This window comes from Oryctolagus cuniculus, chromosome 20 (assembly GCF_964237555.1).
Source record: "Oryctolagus cuniculus chromosome 20, mOryCun1.1, whole genome shotgun sequence".
Lineage (NCBI taxonomy): Eukaryota > Metazoa > Chordata > Mammalia > Lagomorpha > Leporidae > Oryctolagus > Oryctolagus cuniculus.
In genome coordinates this window covers 21014405-21038771 of record NC_091451.1, presented here as the reverse complement: position 1 = coordinate 21038771, position 24367 = coordinate 21014405, and the positions used below count along the sequence as shown (strand labels likewise).

The 24367-nt window shown below is 58.6% G+C and overlaps 1 long non-coding RNA gene across 1 annotated transcript; it reads right to left on the bottom strand.

Annotated features, from left to right (window-relative positions):
- Positions 1 to 4738: 4738 nt before the first annotated feature.
- On the bottom strand, positions 4739 to 24367 carry LOC127484626 (uncharacterized). The gene is made up of 4 exons (XR_011384928.1): positions 24244 to 24367; positions 23658 to 23747; positions 9294 to 9344; positions 4739 to 4874 (listed from the first exon to the last, which is right to left on the bottom strand). It is a non-coding gene; the product is annotated as an uncharacterized lncRNA (long non-coding RNA).

The following is a 24367-nucleotide window of genomic DNA, read 5'->3' as shown; positions in this document are numbered from 1 at the left end:
CCCTAGCCAGGCTAATTTTGAAGTTGGTCATTGTGTATGGCTTGTGAATAACATTATAAATATCCAAATGACCCTTGGCAGAAGAAAGGTTCCCCACCCCTACCTTAAGCCGCGTATTAACCACAGTGCCAAATACCTACCCCTGCAGAAATTTATTGTGGGCCCTCCCGCCATCCTAGCTGCACTCACGCCTGTGGAGAGTCCCATGAGTAGAACTGCTCATCAGAGTGCTGTCCACTCCCTGGTATCTTGATCGGTATTGGCCAAAACAAGCAGATTCAGGGGACCCCGCATCTCCTTCCAATGACCCCCAAGGCTGCTCTGTCATAGTGAGCTGGCCCACCTGGCGGAAGGGACAAGTTTTGGAGGCTATAGGGCAAAGGGACTTAGGAGAGAACCAGCCTGGGCCTGGAGCCTTCCCTGGGGTGGGGTGGGGGTAGTGGATGCAAACAGCCAGCTTAGGGATAAGGAAGCAACCAAAGGGGCAGGGGTGCAGGGTCCAGCTTCAGTGTGGCCTGAGCATGGCCCGAGACCCCTCTGTAGACCCCTTAGCAGTCACTAAGTCAGCCAGCTGCATGCCCAGGGGTGGCTGCTTCCTGAGGGCTTCCTCCATGCTAGGCGCTGTGCTGTGGCTACCTCAATTGTCCCATTTTGCAGACAAGGTGACCAAGTCCCTCAGCCATCTGAAACCATGTTCAAGACACCCAGCTAGTGTGTGATAAGCCTGGGATTCCCAGTCAGGTTTCTGTCACTCTGCAGCAGGGTCCAAACTATTCCTGTGTCCCATTTCTCCCAGAACCCCGCCAAGCCACCACCGCCAAACCCGGAGAGGCGGGGCAGTGCGGACCAGGGATGGTCTGTGGGGGTGGGATTTGGCTCCGCCTTCTTTGCTAAGCCCCGACAAATCCTAGGCCAGAGAGCTCCAGCCGTGGGAATGAAGGGGACTGTGCCTCAAAGGGACCTGGTCGGGGCAGGGATGGGGACACCTGGCGGGGAACAGCCTAGGACCACACTGCGCACAGAGGGCCTGATTGTGCCAAAGACTCTCTTCTTCAGAAAGTTAAAGATCACGAAGTTATCTTGTTTTGGACAGTTGGATGTCCCCGAGACCCAGTGCCAAAGAATACACGGGCTGAGGAACTGGAGCCAGCCCTGCCGAAGCCTGTAAGGAAGCCGGGCCCCTGAGGCCGGGGGTGGGCCGGTGGCAGGGTTCCGAGCCAGGACCCAGGAGCTGAAACCTCGGGCTCAGGCACTCATTCCACCTCCAGATGGAAGCGGAGGGGTGGGCACCGAGCACAGTGGTTAAGATGTCTCTTGGCATGCCCGCATCCCATAGAGAGGGCCTGGGTTCTAGTCCTGGCTCCTCCACTTCCAGTTCCAGCTTCCTGCCAATGTGCACCCCGGGAGGCAGCATGGGATGGCCCCAGTACTCTGGTCCCTGCCACACAAGCCACACATGTGGGGGAACCAGAGGGAGTTCTGGGTTCTTGGCTTCAGGTTGGCCCAGCTCTGGCTGTTGCAGGCATCTGGGGAGTAAACCAGTAGATAGACATTCTGTGTGTATGTCTTTATAAATCTGTCTCTCTGCCTTTCAAATACAGTGAAATAAAATAAAACAGACGCTCTCCCTCTCACTGTCTGTAACTCTACCTCTCAAATAATAAAATCTTAAAAAAATAAAAAATAAAAAAATAAAACAGATGAAAGCCGGCGATCCAAGGAGCTCAGAGCCTTCTGCTGGAGTACAGCCTCAAAGACCCGCAGGCAAAGTGGGTGTCCCCACCTCCAGGGAGCCCCGGGAGACTCAGGGAACTGTGGATTCCATTCCCAAGCATAAGGAAAGGCCCTGAGACAGCCAGGCTGGGGGCTGGCCAGGCCTGGGGCGTCAGTACACCCTACAAGGCAGGGGAAGGCTGCCCAGTGTGAACCCATGCCGGGAGGGGTGGTCTTTTTTCCAGAACAGGATTCCCAGTGGGCTACAGGGCAGAATTCAAGGGGCTCAAGAGTCTAGGACGTGCCTGTTTGGCTCGGCTCAGGGCAAGAGGGCAGCCCGCAGGGCCCGGCCTCACCAGCCAAAGCCAACACAGGAAATGCCAACGTCCGGGGAACCTCGCTTGCACCGGCTGGCAGGGAGCTCCCGCCTTCCCCGGCTCAGCTGCTGGCAGTGCCCGCTGCAGGGAACAATGGCATTGGTGCTCCCGGGTTGCACAGTCCCGGGCCTGTCCTCGCCGCTGCTCAGCCCCGTGGAAGGGGGAGACCAGCAGGCAGCCAGAGCAAGCCAGGCGCTGCCCTGGACTGCGGCCACCGGGCTTGTTGCTGGGATCCAGTTTCATGCTCCTTCGAGGAGGAGACCCACGGGCAGACAGTCGTTAACGCCGCGCCGCCGCCGCCGCCTCCGTGGTGATTAAGGCTGCAGTAATTGGCCTCGCAGCCAGGCAGGGGCCGGGGCTGACAGCCGGCAGCCACCAGGGTCTGCAGAGGAGGGGAGGGGCCGGGCGCGGGGAACAGCCCGTGCTGGGGCCCGAGCGCGCCGAGCGGATTAGTTTGGGAACTGACACTCAATCCTCCTCCGTGATTTCCTGCCTGAGGCCCCAGCCAGGGCCCGAACTGTGGGGCCGGGGGTTGGGCTTTGGACAGAGAGGCGGCACCGGCCTTGCCGGGCGCCTTTGTGAGCTGGGGTGTTTACAGGGCCTCCCTTCTCCAGAAGCTGGGCTGAAGAGCCCCCCTCTGCAGATGACACAGCCAGCCCCCAGCGGGGGACCAGCTGTCCCGGGAGGGACCCTCTTTCCCACGTTCCGGGTGGAGCCTGGTACCAGCCTGACTGTGCGGAGCGTCTCTGTGCTCCCAGGCCCAGTGGAGCCATCAGGGTCCTCCATCAACAGCAGGGCCTTCTGGGAGAATCTCTGTCACCCACTCCAAGGTCTGGGTGGTACTGCTGGGAGCATTTTCCCGGACAATCTCAGGAATGGTTCCTGCCCCTGCCCCAAAGCGAGGCGTCCCTTACCGGGTCTCTGCGGGCCGGCGCATTGGCGTCTGCGGAGCTCTCCTCCCGCGCCGGCACGTGCGCATGTGCGGGGAGCACCCGGGCACCCGGACGTGGGGGATGCTGGGTATTTTTCTCCCGGGGAGCTTCCGGGATGTCCCAGGTAAGGGCGTCTGGCGAGGAGGCGTCTGCCCACTCCCCGGCCTTTCCGGAGACTGACTTGTTCACGCTTCACATGGAGCCTCGGGCCAGGCCCCACCTGCCGGCTGTGCAAGCCTTCAGGGAGTAGGAGCTGGTTCCCGGCTGCTCCGGGTCTCGGCTGGGATGAGGGGCGACCCTCGCCGCCGCCGGCGCCAGGCACGCTGGAGTCCAGATGGGTAAGGACTGCAGAGGCATGGACGGCCGTCGGCGTTAGTGGGCGAGTAGGGAGGGGGCGCGTGCGTGTGTTGGGCAAGAAATGCCCCTTGAGGCCCGGAGAGGGGAACTCCGAGGGAGGAATGTGCCTGCCCAGGCACATTCGGGGCTGAAATGCCATCCCCTGCCCTCTTGCCAGGTTTGGCTTGTAAACCCCTCCACTGCCAGCTGCCCAGCTCTGCCCAGCCCAGGCCTGCAGGGCCCCAGGCCCCTCCGCAGGAGCATGGCCTGGGCTCCCTGGGAGCCCTGGAGGAGGGGCAGCCCCGCGCGGCCCTGAGCGGACCTTGCACCCCTGTAGCTCACCGCTCCCTTTTCCTCCAGCCCCTTCTGTCCAGTCCCAACCCCTCCCCCACCAGGGGTTTCCTGGGCCCTCTGCCCTCTTCAGAGAAGAGGCCGGAAGCTGTGACAGGCCGAGAACAAGCCTGGCTGTCCGTGCAGCCTGGGGACAGCCATTAAACCTTTCTGCATGGGTCCCGCATCCCACCGTAGTGGAGTACCCGCTTCCATACCTGGCTCTGGCTCTGATTCCTGCTTCCTGCTGTTGCAGGCCCTGGGAGGCAGCGCTGATGGCTCAGGTAGTTGGGTTCCTGCCAACTATATGGGAGTCCTGGTTGGAGTTCCTGGCTCCTGGCTTCAGCCAGGCCCAGCCCCAGCTGTTGTGGGCATGTGGGGAGTGAATCGGCAGATGGTAACTCTCTTGGTCTCGGTCTGTCTCCCTCTCTCTGTCTCACTGCTTCTCAAGTTGAAAAAAAAAATGTCTGGACCTCAGTCTTCTCATCTTTAAAATGGGGGTAAGGCCTATCCACACTCTCTGTGCTGCCTGCAAGCATGTTAATAATGCACTGTTGAGTAGAAGCAGCAAGATGTAGCCCAGGATGCATTGAAGACGTTCTAGAAGGATGTCCAAGCCACTGTAGACATCAGTTAATCTCTGGAACACGGGGGAACAAGTAATGTGTGTGGGGGATGAGAATTCTCACTTTTTACTTACTAGACCTTGATGTTAATGTATCTTGAATTTTCTTTCAACAAGTATGCACCTTTATTGTAATTTGTAGCACGTTAGGATTTTCTTTTACAGTGGTGTTGCCAAACGCAAAGCTTTGCAGAGCTTCCATCTGCCGGCTCCTTCCCCAGATGCCTGCCACGACTGGGGCTCTGCTGAGGCCAGAGCCAGGAGCCGGGGACTTGATCCAGGTCTCCCATTGGGGGGCCGGAATCCAACTCCTTGAGCCATCACTGCTGCCTCCCAGGATCTGCCTTGGCAGGAAGCTGGAGCCCAAAACCAGATCCTGAAATCAAACTCCGGTGCTCGGCTCTTGGCCGGGGCATGGTCACCTGCGGGCTGGACGCCGCTCCTGTGGCTGTGTTTGCTGGGGAGTGAAGGCCTCTGCGCGCCTGGCTCGGGAAGCGCCGCTCTCTCCCTGCCCGCTGGCTCTGGATCCGGCTGGTCTCCCTGCGGGCCCACCTTCCTTCCCTAAAGGAGGTAAAGCGGCAGCGGTTCTGGAACAGTGAGAGGCGTGGAGGCGGCGTCCCCGCCCGGCCCCAGTCCCCACTTATCTTGTGGAAGTGGTGGCCAGCCGGCAGGCCACTGGGGCTGCCCACTCGGCTCGGCTCCGGACCTGCTTCCAATTATCCATGAAATCTGAGCTGGAAGGGACCTATTAAAGCCCCATTTAGCCTGATCCCCCAGGGGCCGGGGCATCTTTTCCGGCGACATCCCCCTCCTTGTCCGACTGGGGCTCCAAGCCCTTTGGATGTTATCTTCTCCTGGGTCAATATTGTGACAACTCCAGCTGTGACCCAGGCCACCCTGGAGCCAGAGTTGGTCTGGGCCTGGCGTGGTGCAGGCAGAGGTGGCGGTGGCGGGGGGAGGTGAGGGGACCCAGACTCAGCTCCCTTCCCACCTCAGGGCCCCCCAGGGAGGTCCAGCTGCCTCTATTGACCCCTGGGCTTCCTTCGTTTTTTGTAGCCACAGTGGGACCAACCCACTGCCCCAACCCACTGCCAGCCCGGCCCAGCCTAGCCCAGCCCACACCCCACTTTCCAGGCTGGTCTGCAGGTCGCCCCCCCCGGGGGGGGGGGCCTGGGCCCACCTGCTCACCAGCCGGAAGCTCTTACTGGTAGGGCCTCTCCCTGCTGTTCCCAGCCCTGCCTGGTACAAGGTTGCATGTTTCATAAGACCAGGTTACATAAGGAATACAAATAGCAGTGATGAATGGCCTTCTCCCCAGGGGCCTGGGCTCGCCTGGGTCAGACCTCCCCGGGAAGGCACAGCAGCTCCCCCTGGGAGGTGAAGGGGAGCACAGGGGCACCCACCCTCCCGCACCTCCTCCCCCCGCGGGCCACTCCCTGGAGAGCAAGAGGAAGCCATGGGGAAAGGCAACGCGGGAGCCCCAAAGCCCCCCCAGAGGAGGGGGCCAGCACCCAGGTGGTGTCCCACCCCTCTCCCCAGCTCTGCCCCCGGTTGACCTTGTGTTCTCAGGACCACCCCAGTGGAGAGACGGTGCCCACCCAGGCACCCACCCCGGGAGACCCCAGCAGGCCGCCCTGCAGGGCCTGGGGCTCTCCTGTGCTCTGCAGCAGCAGGGAAGTGGGGGAGGGAAGAGGCTGCCTTGGGGACAAGCCCGGGGCAGCCACTTGGAGGTGAGAGGACAGTGGCAGGAAGGTTCCAGAGGGAGGAGTGAAGAGGAATCTGGAGCAGTACGGGGCTTGCACCTGGAGCTGCCTCTCCTCCTTGCCTCCCTGCTCTGAGGAGGGGCCTCAGAGCTTTGCAGGACGGGTGGGGCCATGCCTGCGGGGGGGTCATCCTGGCGGTCTCCATCGGTCTCCATCGCTGGGTGCCTCCAGCAGCCCAGGAGTGCATGTAGATCCTGGGGTTTGGGTTTCGGCAGCCACAGGTCCTGTGAGCTTTGCCGACAGTAACTCCTTCTTCAGGTTCGACCTCAGCCTCGCCTGCTGCTCTTTAGGTCTCTGCTCCCCTGTTTTGCCAAAGAGGAGTTCTCCACCCCCCGCCCCCAGTGTTAACCTGCTTGGCTAAAGAGCAGCACAGACAGGTTCCTGTGGTCTCCATCACTACCTCCAACCACCCAGACACAGCCGTGCAGCCCCTCACAGGCCCGGGGAGGGACCCTGCTGCCTGGAGACCAGGGCAGAGCCTCTGTCTCCTGCTGAACCCACCCCTAAGCCCTCCTAGTCCCGGCCGCTGGCTCAGTGGGGGACAGGGGCTGCGAGGGATGGAGGCCAGGGGTCAGGTGGACGAGGGGCCAGACCCCTGCCACTCACAGCTGCTCATCGCTCCAGCCTAGCAACCACACAGGAAGGCTTCATTTGTCTCTGTCAAAAGTCAGGACGTGGTGTGCAGCCCCTCTTGGGCTTGGGGGCAGGGGAGTGTACAAGGCAGACTGTCTGGCCTTGGCCTCCATGCACCTGGACAGGGCAGCAGGAAGCACAGCAGTGTGCATACACACACACACACACACACACACCCCGAGATTCACCTACACATGCAAGCACGCATGCCTGGCACGCATGTGGGACCCGCTTTCACACTCCACCGGGCACACACACAGAGGTCTTGTTCCCCTGCGCACGCTTGCTCCTGTCTTCACACCAACAGATGCACGTATGTCCCCATAAGACGCACACGCAGGGACGTTGGCAGGCGCGCAGGGGTGGGGGGGGAGGTGTGGCTGTCAGCTCTGCTCACTGCAGAATTCCAGCCATGTCTAGGGGGAGTTGTTCAAAGGCACTGACTGGAGAGAGTAGGGTGGTGGTGGGGCTGGAGGGGAGCCCCCACAAGGTTCTTCCATGCCCTTGGGGAGCCCCAGCCCTCACAGAGTGAGGAGGTGGTGGTGGTGATTCCAGGCGGAGGGAGCGTCGCAGGGAAGGTCCAGGCCGAGTTCAGAACAGGGCTAGGGGACTGTTCCATTGGGGCAGATGACTCCCTGGCCCAGCTTAGCAGAGTGCACTGGGGAGCCACGGAAGGCTTCTGGCCGGAGTGCCGGGGCCAGAACGGCCTCTCTGAGTCTGCTGCGTGTCCTGTGCTCAGGGAGCACAGAGCGGGGTGTTAATGAACTCGCCGGGAGCAGGTGGGGGCAGCGGGGCCAGCTTCCCCGTGGACACGGGCCTCAGGGGACAGGGAGGGCAGGAAGGATGAGCAAAGTTGAACTGAGCACAGGGGTGGGGGCAGGGAGGGCTGTGTTATTCATTCCTGGGTGCCCCAAGGGCCAAGCACAGGTTGTCCAGAGGAGTTGGACACAGTGTGCCAGAGTCACGCGCTCAGGCAGCTATGACAGAGTCCCCGAGGACGTGCGGAAAGAGGCAAGGGGGCAGTGCTCCCCGCAGGCCTGGCCCTGTGCGGGCGTGAGGCTTGGGCAGAGGATGCCGGAGGGGGTTTCGGACAAGCTGGCCTGCCAGGGGATCCACCGGTTGCCGGGGGTAATTGCCATTTGTTTTGCCACCCAAAGGATGGGTGGCGGCATGGGGGTCCACTGGCTCTGATCCTTGGTCACGCCCTCCCCTAAGAACCCTCCACCAAAGAGTTTCCCACCACTCCTGATCCCTGCCCCCGCCTCAGCCCAGGGCCCGTCTCCAGCTTCCATCTCCTCTGAGCGGGAAACACCACATCCCAGCTGTCTGTCCCAAATCCACCTGGAGGCCAGCCAGCTTGGCTGAAGCCCAGCTGAGTTAGGCCAGACCCAGGAGACACTGCCGGGAAGAGGCAAGGGCTGGGAAGAAGCGGCCCTGTGCTGGGGCCTTCCCCGTAGGCTTCCTCTTGGTGCATCCACAGGCTTGCCCAGGGCCACGGACTCTGCTCCTGGACCCCTGGGCTGCAGGTTGCCGTGGCAGCTGGCAGTCGGACTCCGCCCTCCTCGCGAATGGCCTGCGGCCTGGCCCTGAGCCCAACTGGGACAGAAGGGAGTCTGGTTGGGAACCCCGAGTCCTGCCTTGCGCACTTGAAGCTTGGCCGCGGGTGAAGACAGAGGCCCTCGGCCTGCCTTCCTCCCTGCCCCCTCAGCTTCCGAGCCAACGCGTGCAGCGTACAGCAGCAGCAGTGGCTGCTGCTAAGGCCCCTGAGGTGCTCCGGGCCACCAGCACCTTAGTGGAAGGTCAGAGGGCTGAGGGCTGGCCCTCCGCCCTGGTTCTGGGGAGCTGGCCCCTCACACCCTGCGGACACCAGCCCTGCTGGCTGCTCCCCAGCCCCTGAGCAACACCTCCCTCCCTCCCCCTGGTTTTATCCTTGAGCTGCCAACCCCGGAGGCAGCTGGGTACCCCAGTGAGCGGCCCCCATGGGGGCTCCAGGGACACGTCCTTGCCACCTTCCTGCAGGTTCCCTCTCAGCCCCTTTGCCCAGCAGAAAGAAGAGCCAGAGGCGATATGGGCGCCGGTTTGTGTCCCGGCTGTTCCACTTCCGATCCAGCTGCCTGTAATGGCCTGGAAAAAGCTGAAGAGGCTCAAGTGCTTGGGTCCCTGCCACCCACATGGGAGACCTGGAGGCGGCTCCTGGATCCTGGCTTCAGCCTGGTCCAACCTGGCCGTTGTGGTCATTTGGGGAGTAAACCAGTAGATGGAAGTTTCTCGCTCTCTCTAACACTGCCTTTCAAATAAATAAGTAAATCTTTAAAAAAGAAGAAGAAGAGCCAGAGAAAGCTACATCCGGGTGGCAAAGAGCAGGAGACAGTCCCCAGGGAGGCCGAGGGTAGCGATGTCTGCCGAGCAGCGCACCGTGGGGGGTGGGTGACCAGTGCTGACTGCCCCCGCCTCTCGCCTCCCCGGCGCTGCTGCCAGCTAGGTGCGGTGCTCAGGCAGGTGGCAGGGAAGTTAAGCTTTGCAGTCAGACAGTGAGGTCTGTCTCCCACAGGCTGTGTGGCCTGGAGCAGAAGCCTTTACCCACCTGGTAAACCTGCTCCATCCAGAAGACGGGACTGCTGTGGCACCATGGTTCCTGGGAGACAACATAAGAAGCCTGTGTAAGGTGTTCATTCAAGAGAGTTTCTGCCTCTGTACACAGTCTCTGGGTGAGGCTGTTATTCTTGTATTCTGAGCCTTAGTTTTCTTGTTTGTCCAAGGGAGAGAATAATGTAGACTTCAGAAGGTTCATGGGGAAAATGGATTATAAAATGGGCTTAGGGGCAGGCACCCAGAACATAAAATGCTACATCTCAAGTCGGAGGGCCTGGGTTTGATGCCCAGCCCTGGCTCCGGCCTCCAGCTTCCTGCTAATGCACACCTTGAGAGGCAGCAGTGATGGCCCAAGGACTTGGGCCCCTGCCACCCATGTGGGAGACTTGGATTGGCTTGCCGGCTCCTGGCTTTGGGTGCCTGTTGTTGTGGGCATTTGGGGGAGTAACCAGCAGATGGGAGTTATCTGTCTGACTATATTTCTGCCTCTCAAATAGAAGTTTCTTAAAGTTCATTTTGATGCAAAAAAAAAAAAAGAAAAATTTAAATCCATGCCTCATTTTTTCACAATGGGCATTTCCATGAACTTTTTGAAGACCCCACACATAGTCCCAGAGACTGTAGGGACTGAGTGGCAGGAGACCTACAAGGTGGTCCATTCAGGGCAGGATCCCACTCCAAACCTGCCTGCCCAGTCCACGCCCCAGCCCCACTCCTCACTCTGCTGCCAAGGCCAAGGGCAGGCTTGGTGCCCAGTGAGGCAACAGGTGGCAGGGCCGGCAGGGCACAGGTGCAGCCTTGCAGGGGATGTAGGGGGCGGGCCCTCCTGTTTCCTCCCCACACTGCTTCCCCCAGCTGCCGGCCGGGGGGGGCTGTGCCTGGGAGGAAGGCTGAGGGGAGCGAGGCCACAAACACAGCCGCGTGCAGCCGGGGGCTGAGTAAGCGCCCCACTTCCTGCTGCCACGGTCAGCAGCTTCAGCAACCGCGGCCAGTGGGAGGCTCACAATTCTTGTTGGGGCAGGAGCTCTGAGACCAGGCAGGGTCACTTCCCTGAATTGTCCTCGCCTCCAGCTCCTCCCAGTGCACCTGGCTGGCCGGCCTGCTGGCCTGGGGATCCACGGGGTGCCGGGGCCAGCCTGTGAGCACCGTCCTGGGTGGCAGCCGGCGCCTAGGCCTCAGCAGGCCAGGAGGCGGGGCCTTGGCCGGGCGCTGGCTCTGGGATCTGGACTCAGCACAAGAGCACTCGAGAGTTTTGGCCCGGCTCACGGTATCCTCAGTCAGGCAGCAACATGAGTGGCCCCCACAGTGCAAGACTAACCCCGGGGCTGGGCTCAGACCACCCTCCTGGCAGCCCTCCTGGCAACAGCATTCACCATCTCAGGGGCCTTGGGGTAAAGAAGACCCCAGCAGACAACCAACCAGAAGAAATGCAAGTGGACAACGTTCATCGGGACAGCGTTCAGTGGAGTGGTGGGCACTGTGGCCTGAACATCATTTGGCTCCGGAATTCATGCAGGACTTTAAATGCTGAAGTCATAACTGGGGCCAGCACTGGGACAAAGCAGGTAAAGCCGCCACCTGCAGTGCCAGCATCCCATACGGGTGCTGATTCAAGTCCTGGCTGCTCCACTTCCAGTCCGGCTCCCTGCTATGGCCTAGGAAAGCAGTAGAAGATGGCCTAAGTGCTGGGCCCCTGCACCTTTGTAGGAGACCCAGAAGAAGCTCCTGGCTCCTGGCTTTGGATTGGCCCAACTCCTGCCGTTACAGCCAACTGGGGAGTGAACCAGAGGATGGAAGATCTCTCTATGTCTCTGCCTTTGCCTCTCTCTCTAACTCTGCCTCTCAAATAAATAAATCAATCTTAAAAGGAAGGAAGGAAGGAGGGAAGGAAGGAAGGAAGGAAGGAAGGAAGGAAGGAAGAAAGGAAGAAAGAAAAAGCCAAGTTAGACCTGGCCTCGCTCTCTGCTTCCTGGCTCCCCATGCGACCCTCCCTGCATGCACCCATGTCAGCCACCACCCTCATCAGAGGCCACACCACGGGTGCTGCTGCAGCTTGGACTCAACCCTCCCGAACTGGGAGCTAAGCAAACTTTCTCTCTTTGTAAAGTTACTTTTCCCTGGAGTTTCACAGTAGGGAAACACTGAGTAATACAGTAAATACAGTAGGGAAATACTGAGTAATATGCTGATGGCCGAGGAACGAGTTCAAGCCAAGCCCGGGACGTGACTTTCACACATTGCTGGGCGCAGGCGCTAGGCCCTGCCAGGCCTTGGGGATCTCATTGCTCTTTGGCATCATGGGGAGGGGCGTCAGCCGGCACAGGTTTTGATAGGGCAACTTGACAATGACTGTCAAAGGCCTCTGACCCAGGAATGCTACTTCTAAAAATGGAAGGGGCGTGAGTAGCAAATCCGTGTAAGGTTGCTCCTCACAGCACTGTTCATGGAGAAACAGAACCTAGAGAAAAATGTGCCAGTGCTGTGCATTTCCTGGGTGTGCAGCCCTTGCCACTGGGAGCAACAGCTGCGCTCTGCAACTTAGCTATGTGTAAGAATTCCTGGGGGTGGGGCCACTGCCGTGGTGGCACAATGAGTTAAGCCACAGCCTATGAAGCCAGCATCCCATATGATCACAGGTTCGAGTCCCAGCTGCTCCACTTCTGACCCAGCTCCCTGCTGTTGTGGCTGCAGAGGCAGCCAAGGATGACCCATAGGCTTGGGACCCTGCGACTCACATTCAGACCCAGATGGAGTTCTAGGCTCCTGGCTTCGGCCTGGCCCAGCCCAGGCAAATGTGCCCATTTAGGGAGAGAATGAGTGGACTGAAGATTCTCTCTCTGTTTCTGTCATTTTCTCCCTGTAACTCTGCCTTCAAATAAATTATTAATAATCTTTAAAAATATTATATATAGAGAGGCCGCCACTGTGGCCTAACTGGTAAAGCCACTGCCTGCAGTGCCAGCATCCCATATGGGTGCTGGTTTGAGTCCCAGCTGCTCCACTTCCAATCCAGCTCTCTGCTATGGCCTAGGAAAGCAATACAAGATGGCCCAAGTCCTTGGGCCCCTGCACCCATGTGGGAGACCCTGAAGAAGCTCCTGGCTCTTGGCTTCAGATCTGTGCAACTCCGGCCATTGCAGCTGACTGGGGAGTGAACCAGCGGATGGAAGACCTCTCTCTCTCTTTCTGCCTCTGCCTCTCTATAACTCTGCCTTTCAAATAAATCTTTAAAAAATATTACATATGCATATATGTATATATGTATATATAATTCCCCAGGGATCTTGTTAAAATGCAGATTCTGATTGCCCTGGGCGGTGCTGGGACCTAAAATTCTGCATTTTTCGCAAGCTCTCAGGTGGTACCAATGCAGTTGGTCCCTGGGCCAGACTTTGAGCAGTGGGGCTATGGGACTTTACCTACTGATAGGAAAAGCCATTCCCCAAATATGACAAAGTGAAGAAAACCTGCTCTGCTATACAATATGATGCCATTTTTACAGGGAAAAAAAACTATACATGGCTAGTAAGAAAATCTAGACTGATATACCACAAAATACTCCTAGGAATTTTCTCTGCTTTTTATATTATTCTTCAGGCTAAATTTGTATTTTCTAAGATGCATTTATTGTTGAATTCAGACACAGTTACACCCTGGACGTGGAAAGGATCTGTTTCCCAGAGAAGCAGTGCTGAGACCAGTCACAAAAAGTGAGTCTCAGTGCAGGAGCCAGGCCTGGACTGGGGCGGCCTGGCCAGGCAGGGCTGGGACAAGGTTCCCTTGGCCTGGGCAGGGAGGAAGCTGCAGGTGTCAGAGGAAGTCGGAGGCAGCAGGCCGTGAGACGAGCTGGCCCCGAGGAGGCCGGTGCAGACAAGCCACCGCAGCCCCAGCCTGGACGCCCCGCTCCGCACGGTGCCCTGCTTGCACTCCCTGTGCGTTGTCTTCCCTTTGGGCTCCCCAAGTGTCCGCCAGGACCAACAGGCTGGGGCAGCAGGAATGAGAAAGACACCGAGAGGTGGAAGATGGGGCCCCCGCACGATTCTCCAGGACCAACTAGGAGAGCAGCGGGCCATGGTTTCTCTTGCACACTGGATAGGGCATTCTCCCACTGACAGGTGGATGACTCCGGACAGGGCGGGTAAGCCTTGGCTTAGAGTTTTCAGGGCGAACCTGCTGGCGAACCTTGGGTGATCCCAGCAACCCTCACCAGCTGAGCTTCTGTGTGCTTCACAGGGCTGTTAGCTTCAAATGCTTAAAGCCAAACAACCCTGTGCAAGTTGTAAACCGACGTGCCAAAGCCATGGAGCCCACCTATCCTTTCTGTTCTTTTTCCGCGAGAGCACAGACCTTTCCTATTGCCTGTCTGAGACTCCGTTCCCTCAGCAGCACACCTGACCCTGACCTTGGGCTAGAAACGCTCATTGCCCTCTGCTACTGGTTCCTCTCCTGGATGAATGTGTGAGATGCTAGGAGCCTTGCTGTGGTCGCAGTGGTTTGTCCCTTCCAAACGCATGTAGAACTTGGCCCCTGGGGCCGGTGTTGTGGCATAGTGGGTAAAGCCGCCAGCATCGGTGCCAGCATCCCATATGGGCACCAGTTTGAGTCCCGGCTGCTCCACTTCCTATCCAGTTCCCTGCATATGTGCCTGGGAAAGCAGCAGAAGATTAAGCTCCTGGGTCCTGGCTTCGGCCTGGCCCAGCTTCAGCCATTGGAGCCATTTGGGGAGTGAACCAGCAGATGAAAGACCTTTCTCTCCCCTCCTTCCGCCCCTACCCCGTAACTCTGACTTTCAAATAAATAAATCTTAAAAAAAGAAAGAAATTGGCCCCCAGTGTCACTGTGTGCAGAGGCAGAGGTGGGAGCCCTACGAGGTGCTAGACCAGAAGGCACTAATGCCACTCTCATTGGATTGGATTCATTCTCGAGGGAGTGGGCGTGTTTCCCTGAGCAGGCTGCTATGAGCCGGGCCCTCTCTCATGTTCCACCTTTTTTGCAGGGGCTCCCTGGGTCTTCTGCTTTTTAGCCATGTTGTAATGCAGCATTGGGTCCTCAGCAGAACCTGAGCAGATGCCACTGCCAAGCTTTGGACTCCCAGCCTCCAGAACCCTGAGCCAAAATAAATTTCTTTCCTTTATAAATCACTTAGCCTCAGGTATTCTGTTATAGCCACAGGAAGTGCACTAAGAGGGGCTGGCTTTGTGGTACAATGGGTTAAGCCTCCACCTGCAGTGCCAGTGGCCCATATAAGCAACTGTTCAAGACCCAGCTGCTCCACTTCCCATCCAGCACCCTGCTAATGCACCTGGATAAGCAGCGGAAGATGGCCCAGGTACTTAGGCAGGCCCCTGCACCCGTGTGGGAGATCCAAAAGAAACTCCTGGCTTCACCCGGAACCAGCCCTGGCCATTGTGGAGTGAACCAACAGATAGAAGCGCGCTCTCTCTCTCTCCATCCGTAACTCACTCCCTCTCTATCTGTAACTCTGCCTTTCAAACAAATAATAAATAAATCTTTTTTAAACAAAAGGCAAAATAAATCACTAACATTAGATCACAGAGAAAACTGTCGCTTTCCAATTCTCTTTCTAATGAGTCAAGGAGAGGGCCTGCAGGAGGAGCTACTGTCTCTAACCCCTGGCTGGCACTTGCTATGTTTCCTTTTTTTTTTTTTTTTTTTTTGACAGAGTGGACGAGTGGACAGTGAGAGAGACAGACAGAGAGAAAGGTCTTCCTTTCCCATTGGTTCACCCTCCAATGGCCGCCACGGCCGGTGCGCTGCGGCCGGCACACCGCACTGATCCGATGGCAGGAGTCAGGTGCTTCTCCTGGTCTCCCATGGGGTGCAGGGCCCAAGTACTTGGGCCGTCCTCCACTGCACACCCGGGCCACAGCAGAGAGCTGGACTGGAACCGGGACTAGAACCCGGTGTGCCGGCGCTGCTAAGCGGAGGATTAGCCTATTGAGCCGCGGCGCCGGCCCTACGTTTCCTTTCTAACAAAGAGCGGGTAGATGCAGGCATTAAGCTTAGCAGTCACATCCCATGTGGGAGTGCCCGGGTTTGATTCCCACTCTGGCTCCTGGCTCCTGGCTCCAGCCTCTGTGAACGCAGACCCAGTGAGGCAGTGGTGAAGGCTGAGGGGATTGGGATCTTGCCACGCGTGTGGGAGATCTGGATCATGTTCCCAGCTCTGGCCATTGTGGCCATTTGGGGAATGAACCAGTGGATGGGAGCTCTGGCTCTCTCTCTGCCCTTCAAAGAAATAAAAAGAAACTGGCTGTATGGTTTAACTAAGAAAGAAGGGCCGGCGCCATGACTTAATAGGCTAATCCTCCACCTGCGGCGCCGGCACACCAGGTTCTAGTCCCGGTCGGGGCACCGGATTCTATCCTGGTTGCCCCTCTTCCAGTCCAGCTCTCTGCTGTGGCCCGGGAGTGCAGTGTAGGATGGCCCAAGTGCTTGGGCCCTGCACCCCATAGGAGACCAGGAGAAGCACCTGGCTCCCGGCTTCGGATCAGCGCGGTGCGCCGGCCGCAGCGCGCAGGCCACAGCGCGCAGGCCACAGTGGCCATTGGAGGATGAACCAACGGCAAAGGAAGACCTTTCTCTGTCTCTCTCTCTCACTGTCCACTCTGCCTGTCAAAAAAAAAAAAAAAAAAAAAAAAGGAAGGAAGGAAGAGGAAGTCGGAGCAGGTATTTAGCCAGTGGTCGGCCTGGCAGTTGAGATGCCCGCAATCTTGGAGTCCCGGGGCGGAAGGCCTGGCTCTCCTCCTGCTGGTGGCCCTGCGAGGCAGTGCCCATGGCTCACGCGGTTGGGCCCTTACTGCCCTGGCGGGGCGACCTGAATGCAATTCCTGTCTTCTGGCTTCAGCCCCAGTCAGGGCTGTTGTGGGCGTTTGGGGAGTAAACCAGAGGATGGGAGTGCTTGCTCGCTCTCTCTCTGCCTGCCTCTTACACAAACAACCAGAAGCAACAAGATGGAAAGAAAGCCTAAGTCAACTTGTACGTGTGCAGTGACTTCCTGGAGGAGGGGAGTGGGTGGGCTGCGTTACCACCAGCAAGCTTCATGCAGCCCCTGCCAGGGCGAGGTTGCCGGCTTATTCCTCTGCCCGCCAAGGGTGGAGCCAACCTCGGAGCCCCCTTCTCCCCAGAGTGACAAGCTGCGAGTGGGAAGACGGGAGAGGACAGGGCGCCCCCACCACTGGGCCAAGCACACCCCATGATCCCTCTTCACCAACAATTGCAGTTGGCAGAGGGCATTGAAGAGCCGTAGTCAGGGCCTAAGCGCTGTGGACACACGAGGGATGGGAAGGTGATGCCGCGCCTGGGTTCAAAACCAACAACAGCAAATGCCTGCTTTCTGGGTAGTAACTGGAGGACTTTCCCGACAAGCTAGGGGCCGGGGCTGGGGTCTCTGCATCTTCAGAGGAAGGAAGCAGCCCCGCACCCCCAGGACACTGAGTCAAAGGCTGTGGCGACTTGAGAGGTGGCCGTGTGGCCCCGAAGACTGCTCGGCGCCCCAGAGCTGGCAGTGGGTGAGGGGCAGGAGAGCGGTGCTCACCCTCATCCCTGGAACCCAGCGGGGATCCGGGGACTTCTGTCCTTGTCGGGAATGGCATCGTGCCTCTCAGGGAGCAGGAGAACAGTGGAGACAGCGTAGACTCAGCGTCTCAGGACCAGAGCTCGTGGGTCTCCGTGGGCAGCCTGCGAGGGTGGGTCTCTTCCCCTTGAGTATTAGCGTGTGTCAGCCAACAGGGACCAAACATAGTACAAAAGTTACGTCTGTCAAATAGTATTTTACACTTTGTGTTTCTGTGTGGGTGCAAACTGTTGAAATCTTTACTTAATATATGCTAAATTGATCTTCTGTATATAAAGATAATTGAAAATTAATCTTGATGTGAATGGAAGGGGAGAGGGAGTGGGAGAGGGGAGTGTTGCGGGTGGGAGGGAAGTTATGGGGGGGGGAGCTATTGTAATCCATAAGCTGTACTTTGGAAATTTATGTTCATTAAATAAAATAAAATAAAAAAAAATTACGTCTGTCCTGTTCTTGCAACACAGTAGAACAACCGACCATTTGCCGGGAATTGACATTGTCTTAGACACGGTGAGCCATCGGAGGAGGCCACAAAGTATAAGGCAGGCTGTGCGTGGGTTCCATGCAAACAGCACCACTGTGGACAAGACACGACTGTGCTCAGGGAGTGGGGCACGGAGGGCACCTCCACAATTGCAGGGCACCTGCCCCGGAGACCGGTCCTGGACACAGAAGGGATACCCTGGTGGCCTTGGCCTGAGCAGGAAGAGGAGGAGCTGCATCTGCTGGGCGGGGCGCAGGGAGGGGGCTCTTCCTCTCAGCTCCACTGAGTCCAGGTTGGGCCCCTGTGCTGAGGACACCAAGGCCGTGATGGTCTTTGAGGGACTTCCGGGCCAGCTGGAAAGGCTCAGCGACGTCTGGAAGAGTACGAGTCTGCAGGAGCAGGCAGGCACGTGAGGCACAGAGCGTTCCAGGGACTTCTGTGGGAGTCCAGCGGGGGAGAGGGGAGGGCGGAGCAAGGCTGCACGCGGGGGAGATGACGCTTGTGCAGCGTCTCCAGGACTCGGTGAAGATGGAGAGTAGTGGGTCCGGCGTTGTGGCACAGCGGGTTAAGCCATATTGGAGCCCCGGTTCGAGTCCCGGTTGCTCTGTTTCCAATCCAGCTCCCTGCTAGTGTGCCTGGGAGACAAGGAATGTGGCCGTGGGAGAAGATGGGCGGCACTCCGCACTCCACGTCACCCTGACAAAAGCCAACAGGGTTCATTTCTTAGCTTTCTGTGGTCATGGGACTAAACCCTGGCCAATTCCTGGCCCTTAGGGCTTCTTAAGGTTCTGATGGAATCAGGAGAGTTGGGAAATGCCCCCCAAGGAAGGAGCACGTCTTACTTCTTCCCTATCCATTAAGCTCTTCCTGGAACACGAACGTGGTGGTAGGAGCTGTTGCAATTATCTTGGACCATGAGAATGATCTGGACGGTGACTGGATCCTGAAAATGTTGTGCCATCCCAGCCTTGACCTGCTTATGTCTTACGTGAAGGAGAAAATACACATCTCCTGTGTTTAAGCCCCTGTTGTTCTGGGGTGTTCATGTTAAAACATGAGGCATCTCACACTTTTGATATCCAAAGGGGACAAAATGAGTTCCGCAGCTCTGTGCGTGTTTCACGGAAAAAGGCTACGCTCCCCCCGGGGATTTTCCTGGAGACAGCCATGTCGCCGTCTCCTGGGAAGACCCAGGGCTCCCCTGTCTGCTGCCCCCCCCCCACCAACCAAAGCAGGAATGGGAGACCACTGTTAAGGATACTGATGATCCAGCCCAGCAGAGCTGGGCCGGCCTCCCTGGCCAGCTCCCATCTTCTCCCGGAGAGCACAGGAAGGAGACTGTGTTGGGGGCAAGAGGTGCAGAGGGGAGCCAGACCAGCTCCTCCTGGGGCTGGATTCCCAGGGGTGGAGGAGACAGAAAGTCTGGCGGGCAGACTGCGGGCCTCTGGCCGCCCCTCGGGCTCAGCTCTCCTGTGAGCCAGGGCGCTTGACGGCTGCTCGGCTCTGCAGCTCCTCCTCCGCCGGCAGCTCCCTTGGTCTGCAGGAGCTGGGCCTTCACATCTGTGGCCCCAGAGGCCCCGCGGGGCAGGCCTGGCTCCCGCTCCGGGTGGGAACGGAGCCCGAGCCGGGCGTGGCGCTGACATCTGCAGTCCGCTCTCCAGCTTCCCTGCTCTCGGGCTCAGATCAGCAAAGCTGTGGGGAGCGCAGTTCCCCTACGTGAGGGATCGGATGACTCAGCTGACATCCTGCACCTGAATCACTTCCGGATCCTTCTTCCAGGAACCTGCAGGGTTCCCTGGAACTCAATTCACATGCAGCAGGTCTCATGGATGTGTGCCTGACCTTCGGTCCTCACAGCAGCCCCCAGAGGTTGGCCCCAGGGAGGTGGAGTGTCTTGCCTCAGGTCACCTTGCCAGCCAGCAGCTGGGCTCGAACTCACACACAGGTCCTGTGACTCCCTCTGACCAGGGCTGAAGGGGCAGCCTCAGACCGTGGTCAGATGGTGGAGGGGCAGCCCAGTCTCTAGTGCCCTGACGTGCCAGTCCTCCTGCCGCTGGCCCCAGCTCGCCACCCCTCCACTTCCGCCAGCCCTGTTTGCTCTCCTGGTTACCTGCACTAAAAAGGTTTGGAAAGGTCCTAGGTTTGTGACTCAACCAGGCTGTGTGAATAATCCTCACGGGGAGGCATGGACTCCAACCCCCTTTCCTGCACTTTGAGTGCTGCAAACCCTGCTGGAAGGCAGCGAATGAGGAGGCAGAGCGCCGAGCTGGCAGCGGGAGGGGCTGGCGCCGGAGCAGAACTGGTAAAGCCAGTGCCTGTGACGCTGGCATCTCATTTGGGTGTCGGTTCAAGTCCTGGCTGCTCCACTTCCCATCCAGCTCCCTGCTAATGTGCCTGGAAAAGCATCAGAAGGTGGCCCAAGTGCATGGGCCCCTGTCGCCCATATGGGAGGCCAGCATGGAATTCTGGGCTCCTGGATTCTGCCTGGCCCAGCCCTGGCCATTGCAGCCATTCGGGAGTGAACCAGCAGACGGAAGGTCTCTCTCTGTGTCTCTACCTCTCTCACTCTCTCTCTCTCTCTGTGTGTACTTGTGCCTTCCAAATGAAATAAAAATAAATCTCTTAAAAAAAAAAAAAAAACAACCACCTCAGTTTCCTGGCTTCCTCCTTAGGCTGCAGGGAGCTGACCCTCTGACCTCAGGCCTAAGCACACCCCCAACACACATATTTTTTCTTTATTTTTAGATTTATTTATTTGAGAGGCAGAGAGAGAGAGAGAGAGAAAGAGAGAGAAAGAGAGAGAGAGAGATTTTTATAGCCACTGGTTCACTCACCAAATGGTCATAATGGCCAGGATTGGGCCAGGTCGAAGCCGGGGAGCCTGGAACTCTATTCGGATCTCCCACGTGGGTGCAGGGGCCCAGGCATTTGGGCTGTCTTCTGCGGCTTTCCCAGGCGCATTAGCAGGGAGCTGAATGGGAAGTGGAGCAGCTGAGACTTGAACTTGCTTATATGGGCTGCGGACTACACAGGCAGCAGTTTAACCCACTGTGCCACAAAGCCAGACTCAGTGTACTGATGATTCTGTATTTGTATCTCTCAGCTCTCACCTACTTAGACAGCAACTTAATGGTCTAACAAACCCCTAAAACTCAACAAGTCAAGGACTAAACAGACAGAAAGGGAGAGAGAGAGAATTCTCCATCCACTGATTCACTCTCCAAATGACTGCAATGGCGGGGGTAAGGGTAGGAGCCAGGATGGAGTTGGGAGCCTTGAACTCCATCCAGGTCTCCCACATGGGTATGGGGACCAAGCACTTGGGCCGTCTTCTGCTGCTTTCCCTGGCACACTAGCAGGGAGCTGGAAGGGAAGTGGAGCAGCCGGGACTCACTACTGCTCACACAGCGTGCCAGCATCGCAGACAGCAGCTTAACTCACTGTGCCACCGCACAGGCCCCTCAGCACTTCTTGAAGGCCCCTGTCCCGGCCCAGGCCCTGTGTTGGGCACTGAGGGAGAACACCAGGCCTAAGACACACGCTCCGCCCTTGAGGAGTTCAAAACACAGCAGCAAAAGCCAAGGAGGCACCGTCCGGGCACAGCCAGGAGAGCGGCGATGGGGGTGGGCGGGGTCTTAGAAGGGTCTCTGGTGGCACCAGTTCTCCTGGCGGTGTCTGCCTCTCTGCAGAGACCAGAGCTTTTCGGTAACCCTGTGCTTGCCAAGCCCAAATACCATGGCACCAGCACCTGTTTGTTAGTGTGTTTCACTTAAAATATTTCAAAGAAAACTTTATATCACTGCCTTCAGATAGGTAACTGAAAAACCAGTGAAAGTGTATTTGATTTATGAGAGAGAGAGAGAGAGAGAGAGAGAGAGAGAGAGAGATTGTTCTCAACTACTATTTCACTCCTGAAATACCATCGATGGCCCCGGCTGAGCTAGGGCCAGGGCCAGGGCCAGAGCTGGAGTCAGAGTGGGGAACTCCATCCAGGTCTCCCACGGGGGTGGCATGAATCCAACCACTTGAGCCATCACCACTGCCTCCCAGCGTCTGCACGGGCAGGAGGCCAGAACCAGGAGCCGGAGCTGGGAATTCAGCGGAGGTGGGACGTAGTCCCGGGTAGAGGGCAGGTGAACGCCGGCTCCCACAAAGCCAGTCTCTCAGACTGGGAAAAAGACTCAGAGAGCAAGACTTGCCCCAGGCCACAGGACTAGGAGGGCACAGACTGACTCCCTCCTGCGCCTGCCTCCCTCCGCAGACTCAGCAGTCCTTGCCCACCCCTCTCCCACCAGCTACTCGCAGGAGCTACTGTCCGTCTCTGAGCCTCCCTTTTCCCATCTGAAAGGGCAGGCAGCTCTTCCCTTGTGGGTGGCTGGGAGATTTCCGTCTATTGGGTGCCTAGAGCAGGGAGCCTGCTCCACGGGCAGGGGCTACCACCTGCCGGCGTCCCGCAGGCCGCCCCAGAGGAGCAGGCGAAGGAGGAGGGGTGGCCTGCTGCCCCCTCCGGACACTCAGGAGTAGAGCCCTCCAGCTGTGGTCCAGAGGCGGCACAGCCCCGAGCCTGGGGCCGGCTCGTTCCACATCACAGCCGAGGAGTTACAAAGAGCTTCCTCTGCTCATGTATCACTCGCACAGCCCAGAGAAAGGGGCGATTGTTCCCGGAGAGGGACGTCTCCCCGGGCCCTCGCGCCGCGGCTGCTGAGAGCTGCAGTGGGGATGGGCAGGGGGCTGAGAAGAAGAAGGGGTGGGGGTGGGGGTGGCGGCGCGGTGGCAGGAAAGACGGAGGTAGTGGGCCCTGGGCAGGTGGGACGGGACCAGCAGAATCTCCACGTCCCGTACCCCCCCACCCCCGCAGAGCACAGCAGACAGGCAGGGAACCAAAGCTCAGCAAGGGCTGTGAGTGGTGAGGGCAGGCAGGGCGGTGGCTCCAGGCACAGCTCGAGAGCCCGATTCCTCGACAGCAGCTCCAGCTGGGGCGCCAGTGCCCACCCCCCCCCAGCAGCTGGAGCACAGCAGGTGCCCAGCCTCTGTGTTTCATGAGAGCTTTGCACACCACCGAGACTGAAACAGATGCTGCTGTCTTGGAGCAGCCAGCCCCAGGCCACCCTGGAGCCCTCCAGGTCTTAATAAAGCCCCGGCTGTCGGAGTTGGGGGGCCTGGAAGAGTCTGGAAGGAGACTCATGTTGCAGGGGGGCGGCCTGTCTGGATGTGAGGCACTGGCAGGGGCCCCCAGAGCAGGGGGCCGAGCAGGCGCAAGGTCCCCCGTTGTCAATGCTCTTAGCACAGCTGAGACCAGCTGGCATTTTCACAAAGGGCTTTACTAAATACTAAGGGAGAACAAAAGGGAAATAATTACAGAAAACACGAAAAACCCAGCCCCGGCTGCCAAGTTCCCAAAGTACAGGTTTCCATTCCTTCGGTGACGACACGTCGCCCCGGGGGCCTGGGCCGAGGCTGGGGGCCCCTCGCTGGCTCCTCTTGTTCCCAAGCCCTGGGGGTGGCTGCCATCTTGGTTCCCGCCCTGGGATCCACTGGGTCACCCATGGGCTCTTCTCTTGGCCCCCTTCCAGCTCAGCCCTACCCTAGGCCTCCCACAGCCTTCCGGTCTCTGGCCAAGGCTTGAGCCTTGTCCCCTGGGGGCTGGTGGGGCTGTGGTGACCAGCCCAGCCCATGATTACAGTGATGGGAGGTGGTGCTCCTGTGTGTACCCACCCCCAGCCCCAGAGGGGCCCACCCAAGTTGCAAGGTCTTGAGTATGGGGTCGGGGTGGGGGTGGGGGGTCCCTCTGGAGAGCTGAGGAGCATTTGAATAAAGAGCTAGCAGGCTTGGGACATTCGTCCTGAGGGGGAGGAGCAGACTCTCAGAATTGGCTCCGCTCAGCACACACGGAGACCAGGCACTGAGCAAGGTGTTGGGGACACCAGGGGGGGATGAGAGGCACAGGATTTGCCCGTTGTCTTTGAGGCAAGACAGATAAGCAAGTGGGCAATGATGCAACCCGGGGCAGTTGCCATGCGGGGGGAGAACAAGGCAGGAGATTTTAGCCCAAAAGGAAGGAGAAGGCAGAGGAGACCAACCCAGCACCCCCTTGCTGGTGGCTTTGAGTAGCTGCTGGCTATGGCCCACGCCCAGCCAAGACCATGACGGGGCCCTCCACAGCTGTGCCTGCCAGCCACGGCGATGTGAGTCCCAGGACACGCCCCTTCCTGGAGCCCTTTGCCCCCATGCAGGTCCAGGGCTCCCGGACAGCGCGGGAAGCAGAGGATGCTTACCTGGGACCCTGTGCTGGAGGCAGACGCCGCGCTGTCATTAGAGAGAAGGACACAGCTGGCGAGGAGTTCAGAGTCAAGATCACGAAGAGGCTGGGTCGAAGTGGGAAAACGAGTCAGGAAGCTGAAAGCCAAGGAGCCGGGATGGGTTAGGGCAGAGGCAGCAGGCTGAGACTGTGACTAACACAGGTGTGGGCAGCCTGGCGCGCAGCCTGGAGGCCCCTTCAGGGCCCACTGCACCGTCCTAGCCCGAATGGTGCTGCTGCAGCCCAGCCTCACCTGGGATCCGCGTTCGCCGGCTTCCAGGGGAGCATGGGCTGCTGTGTCTGCTCCAGGGCCTCTCGCCCGCACCCCGTCTACTGCTCTGGCAAAGGGGAGGCCAGAGCTGCCCCAGACACAGCTCTGCCTCCAAGGAACTTGCCGTCTGCTCCAGAGGTGGAGCCCCTGCTCCCTGGAAGAGCTTTAGAGAAAGAGCTGGACTCGATCCCCAGCATGGTTCCATTCCTTAGCCAAGCGGCTGCTAGCAAATGACTTCAACTCCCTGGGCCTCCATTTTTCCACCTTTAAAATGGGAATAAATAAAACCTACCTCAGAGGGCGGTGGTCAGAACTCAGTGAGCTGGGGGGTTTGAAGCACGAGGTGTGCTGCTTGGTGTACAACAGGTGCTCTGTAATAAATGTTCGTACTTTCTCTGAAACAGCCAGGTGTGGGA